Below are 5,902 nucleotides of genomic sequence, written 5' to 3'. Positions count from 1 at the left end.
CTGTGTCCCCATCCAAATCTCATTTCAAATTGTAATCCCCATGTGTAGAGGGAGGGACCTGGTGGGAGGTGATTGGATCATGGGGAGTTTTCCCCCATGCTGTTCTCATGATAGTGAGGGAATTCTCATGAGATCTGATGCTGTAAAAGTGGCAGTTTCTCCTGTGCTCTCTCTTGTTCCTGCTGTCTTGTGAAGAAGGTGTCTTGCTTCCCCTTTACCTTCTACCATGATTGTAAGTTTCTTGAGGCCTCCCAAGCCATGCAGAACTGTGAGGAAAATAAACCTCTTTCCTTTATAAATTTCCCAGTCTCAGGTATTCTTTCCAGAAGTGTGAAAATGGAGCAATGCACTCATTTTAAAAAATTTTCCGAAGTTAATTTTAGTAACTTTCTAACAATACCTATCTCACTAGCTGAAGTGAAAGCTTGCATCTCACTCCAGCTACTCTACATACCATGCTTTCCTTTGAGCTTAGGTGATCCAAGGCCATTCATATGAAAGAAACTCAGACAGGTGTTAAGTAGGAACCAACATCTATTGATGACTTGGCACTATGCTAGGTAGTTTATGTTGGTTGTTTTTGTCTCAAATCTCCTCCAGTTAAGGAGAAATTGGATTAACTGGCTGAAATCATTCAGCTGAACGATCTGCATGATTAATGGTCACTGCTTGCTTGCTGACTTGAGACTAAGGGACTGTTCATCCCCTTTCAGATTTGCCTTGATGGTTTAATATTAATACTGAAGAGCAGTGCCAGAAAACTAAGCCACCAAATCAGGCTCACAAAGGGTACTGAGCTCACTTCAATAAACAAAAGAGCACTTCAGTGTGTTCTCTGGTGGACAAGGCCAGGGGAAGACCTTTTGGGCCGAGCTTTTGCTTTGTGCGCAAGTCACAGATTCCTGATCTTTAAGTAAAGGATGCAGACCCATTCACTCTCCATAGGTAGCTTGTATCCCTCTTGCTTTTTTTTGTTTGTTTGTTTTTTTGGTAACCCTGGAAGTTCATTTTACCAAAGATAACAAATGTGGCCCTGGAGGAGATTTAAGGAAGCAAGTGTGATTCACCCTGGGAGAACGAGGTCCTTCCCGAAACCAGTACACCTGCAGGAAGCACCCCAGAAGCCTGCCCCATCCTGTGGCTTGAAAGCATCTCCAAGCACTATTCAGTGGCTGGTTTCCCTAAGATGCAGCTTTGGGGCAGTCTGCCTGTGAGAGTAGATAAGAAGTGAGCTTGGCGGCACCTTTTATCAGCTGCTTGTGTTCACAGAGGCCAGATGATCTTCAAGGAGTTGCTTAGAGATTTAAAGCACTGATGTGACAAGGATGCTTTGATTCCAACGTCTCAGCCATCTCCCTGCAGCCAGTGTTTACATAAACTTGAAAAAACCTGCCACTACTGTTCATCGCCCTCGTTTTTCAACCTTAATGGTAATTACATTCCAAGGACTAGGAGAGATTTTTCCCTCTCCTTCAAGTCTGGGGTTAGATACTCCCTTTGACGTGGCATTGGAGCTTTGGAACCCAGCGCTGGAGGGCAGGGGTGGGGTGAGTTGCAGGAGACACTGCTTTCTGATAGGGTTTTAAAATCAATTCCTGGAAAGCTTTAGCTTGTTTATTTATTGTTTACTTTTTTATTATTGTGTATGCAGAGTTTTGACTTAAACTTGAAACTTATTTTTGCTTGAATGTATCAAAACTTTGCATGTAATTAAAATTCAAAAATGAAAGTTGTGGCTTTCTCCCTGCACTCAGTGAAACTTGTGATCTCTTCTTCCCAAGCCCCTGGCCTCCTTTTATTTCCCTCACCATGCTTCACTCTCAAACTCAGCTCTTGTCTTCTCTCCTTATAGCCCTTCTTTACATTGGCAAAGATGGAGCTGTGAAGGAGAGAGATCTGTCTCATTCATTCAGAATCCCAAATCAAGACAACAGGAAGGAACATTAAGAATGGAGACTGCTCCCCCCAAATCAAGGACATATGCTTGCCCTTTGGCCAGGTTTACCTGTCTCTCGCTTACCCTCCATGTCCAATGGGCCTTGAATGTCCCTACCGCCATCTCTTTATCTTCCTCAATCTATTTTTATCCCAGTGCAGGGTGCACATTTTCCTTTCAGAGAAAAGGAAAAACAGAAGACTTTGGATGGGGAAATAGAGTAGTATGTGATGATGCAAATTCTTTTTTGTCTCTTCTGCACTCTCTGTTTCTAACCAAGTCCTAAAAGGTGAAGTTGGCTGGCTCCAGTGGACCAGATCTTGGATTTTGAGCAACCTGGCCACTTCCAGTTAATTTCTGATCTCCATTTGGCACAATGGGTGCCACTGAACACTGGCCCTGACATGGTGCCTTGGCCAGCCCTGCCCCTAGGGTGATCATTGGGATGGTGCCAAGAGCTGTGGGCACAGCCACTCAGATTAGAGAAATTTGGGTCCTGTTTCTAGAATCCAGAGCAAGGATGCTGGTGGAAGCTTTCTGCTCCTCTCAATGGCCAGTCTCTGGCAGACTTCTGCTTCATTTGTCCAGGAAAGCCAGCTTTCGACAGCACAGGGTTTCAAGAGGTTTCATCCTGCTCTCATATGCAAGGGTTGGCCCAGAGAATAACTCTTGGATTTTCTTAAAACCAATTCTGCTTGGCTGGAAATATGTGCTTCATAGGGCTTGATAAACAGATCCTGGCATTTTTCAACTTGCCTATCTTAAATGGAAATGCAGATGCAAATGCAAGTTTTGTGGGGCCTGAAAGCTCACATAATTTTTAGTGGTTCTCTTTAAGAAAAATCATAAAAACAAAATCAAGTACTCAACTTCCTCTTATGCATATCGCCAAAATGCCCATGAATTTTTCTATAACTTTGACCTGATCAGGGGAGTGTCGAAGTAGATGGAGTAGGAAGAGACAACCGCCTTGAAATTTGAGTTAAAATGCCTTATCTCATCAGCTTAAATAAACTAACAATGGATGATCAGATGAGCATGTTGTTAGGGTTCCACCCAAGGCCCAGGCAGGGGCAAGCCAGTGAGGGCCCTGCAGCTCATACTTCATCTGCTTCACTGTAAGTCAGTGTCTGCAGGGATGCTTTTCTCTTAGATAAATGAAACACCGTTTCCTCCTCCCCAATCACATTACTTTATGTTTCTAAAATTGTCTTTAAAATGTTCTTCATACAATTTGACAATATGAATCAAGACTCTGATAATATTCATGCTTTAGCCCAGTAACTCTATTTTGAAGTCTAGTATAAGAAAAAGGATTAGATCAAGGAAGGACTTTATGCACAAAGATGTCTATTGCAGCATCATATATAATAATCACAAATTGGATAGGCTTTAATGACAACATAGGAATGACTAAGTAAAACATGATATATTCATCTTGTGGAATATTCTACCATTAGTGACAATGAAGTTTTTACAAAATGCTTCTAATAATGTGGGAAAATGCTAATATACTAATATCACAAAATAGCAGCACACAAAAGTGACATAAGCAGTATATTTAAGAGCCGATTGGTAACATTGAGTTTCTAGCACTTGGAAAATATTGTTGCATTCATCACATGTATCTTCTTCAATGAGCAAACAAAAGTTCTGAACCCCTTGGGTCTTTGGAATTTCCAAAATTGAGGGCCACACTAGAAGAAACTCTCATTTTGAAATAGCCTCTGATTTTATGTTATTTTCTAAAGATAATTCTTGATGTTTATGCAACTGTGAAGAATCAGTACTTTTATTTACTGCTTATAGAAGAATAATACATATAATGATACAAATGTATTTATACCCTTTGATGCAGTCATTCTAATCCTGAGCATCTATTCCAAGGAAATTACCAGGAATATAGAGGCATTGTGTGCAAAGATGCTAATTGCAATGAAATATAATAAGAAGGCATTACAACTTATCAATCTAACAGTAGAGGAATTATTTTTTAAAATCTCAGTGTACATCTATAATGGCATAGTAGCCATGGAAATAGTAAAATAGAGAAGAAAGAAAAAATATAAAACAAAGTTAAGGACATATAATGCAGCTCCAAGTAGGTTGGATACAAAAATACATATTGAAGAGTTTATTTTCTTTACAAGCTCTAATACATATCAGCCACTGTTCTAAGCTCTATGTGAAGCTATTTAAACTTCCTAGCAATCCCATGAGGTTAGTTCTATACTAATCCCCATTTTCGGTTGGAGAAAGAGTACAGATAGGTTAGGTAACCAAATCATGCAGCTGGTAAGTGGTAGAGCCCCAGTCCTCACTCTGCAATCCAGCTTGGATGTCCCCGCTTGCATGTTCTATGCGGTACTACTCCAGAGTTAGCTCTAAGCTTTCTAGTAACCAACATGAAAGTGAAAGCCAGATCACTTCCTTGAGTCAATGTTAATAACAGGAGAATAAAATGATTTAATATAAGCGATTCCTGACACTAAGAGAAAAAAATCTCTTCTGAACACCATGTAAATAGAACGCAGTGTTACTTAGTACTGGAGCAGCGACCACACCATGCTTTATGTACCATTTTTGATACTGTTTCTTTATTGTGTGCCAAGCCAAAGGATCCTTCAGCAAGAATGACTCTACAGGGGGTAGGTGGAAGTGGGTGAGCAACATTGTAATGCCCAGGTGTTTTCTTTAATGAGATGACTTAATTCAAGAATAAATTAAAGAATGTCTGGGAAAAGAAAAAGAGAGTATATTCATCATGCAGTACACTGAGCTCCAGAAACATTGCTCCTCTCAGTCTGACTTTTGATAGAGATTAAGTCGCTGCTTTAGCATAGTAATCCTTTTTACCCTCACAATTCTGTTTAGGGAGGCAACACAGGCATATTAGCTAATTAAAATGGAGAGGTAAAGGGGCTTGCCCCAAGCTGCACCCAAGTGTTCTAACCCTTACCTTAGGATTGTCACCATAGATCAATTGTGAAATCAGTCATCATCCTGGGTCCATTACTCTCGGATAACCCCTTGAGGCCTACGCAAATCCCTTCCTTCTTAGGGTGAGCTGCCAGACGGCCCGTGTCCGTGTGCCATGTGGAGCAAACTCCTTCCCTCTCAGTCACTGGGGGAGAGAATGTAATTGCAAATGGAGAAAAATAGAAGTCAAACCACCCAACATGATATTCATCCTATTCCCATAGCTCCCCCCTATAGAACCCTGGTGAAAAAAAAAGAAAAAGTCAAAGGAAAGGCAAATGCGATGGCACCTAATACCCACTGGTGCCGACATTAAACCAGTACTTCCCTCCTACTCCCAGTTCCCAAGCCAGCAAGGAAGGAGCCGAGTTGGAGAAACCACGTGCTTGCGAGTGACGCTCCAGCCATGGCCTGACTCTCTCAATCAGTCAAACACAGAGTCAGAGCAAAAACAAACACGCAGGAGAGCGGGACTCTTTGTTTATGGTTTCAATTCTTTTAAATAAAACGCAGAGAAATCGGTGTGCCAACTCCAAATATAACACAGAGCCCAGGAAGCAGTGAATGAACAGTCGCTCCCGTCTCCGCAGTCACCGGCTTTGCTCTGGGTGCTACCAGCATAAATACTCTATTCCATTCATTGAGTGTCCGAAACTTGGAGTTCATGCTCTTTGTTTTGTTTTGGTTTCTGGTGGCTCCCATTCCATACCAGACATCATTATTACAGGGTCCCATCTGTGAGGTAGGAGCCACTCTCATTTGACTGTGATGTTTTCTATTTTCACCCATCATGGACATGTTTTCTTTTGGAATTCAATCTAACTGGAGAGGAATCTCTTTTCAGTATAGATTGCTATGCAAACTGCTTCCCTACAGACTTTTGTATTTAGTGTAGCAAGGAGTCGATTTCATTTCATTAGGGACAAGACCTGATTCTGTAATCTTGATCCTTTCAGCCATTGCCATAGAAATCCAGTTCTTTCCATC

Source organism: Mandrillus leucophaeus, unplaced genomic scaffold, assembly GCF_000951045.1.
Source record: "Mandrillus leucophaeus isolate KB7577 unplaced genomic scaffold, Mleu.le_1.0 Scaffold100, whole genome shotgun sequence".
In the NCBI taxonomy this organism is placed as follows: Eukaryota; Metazoa; Chordata; class Mammalia; order Primates; family Cercopithecidae; genus Mandrillus; species Mandrillus leucophaeus.
This window is presented reverse-complemented; position numbering follows the sequence as displayed.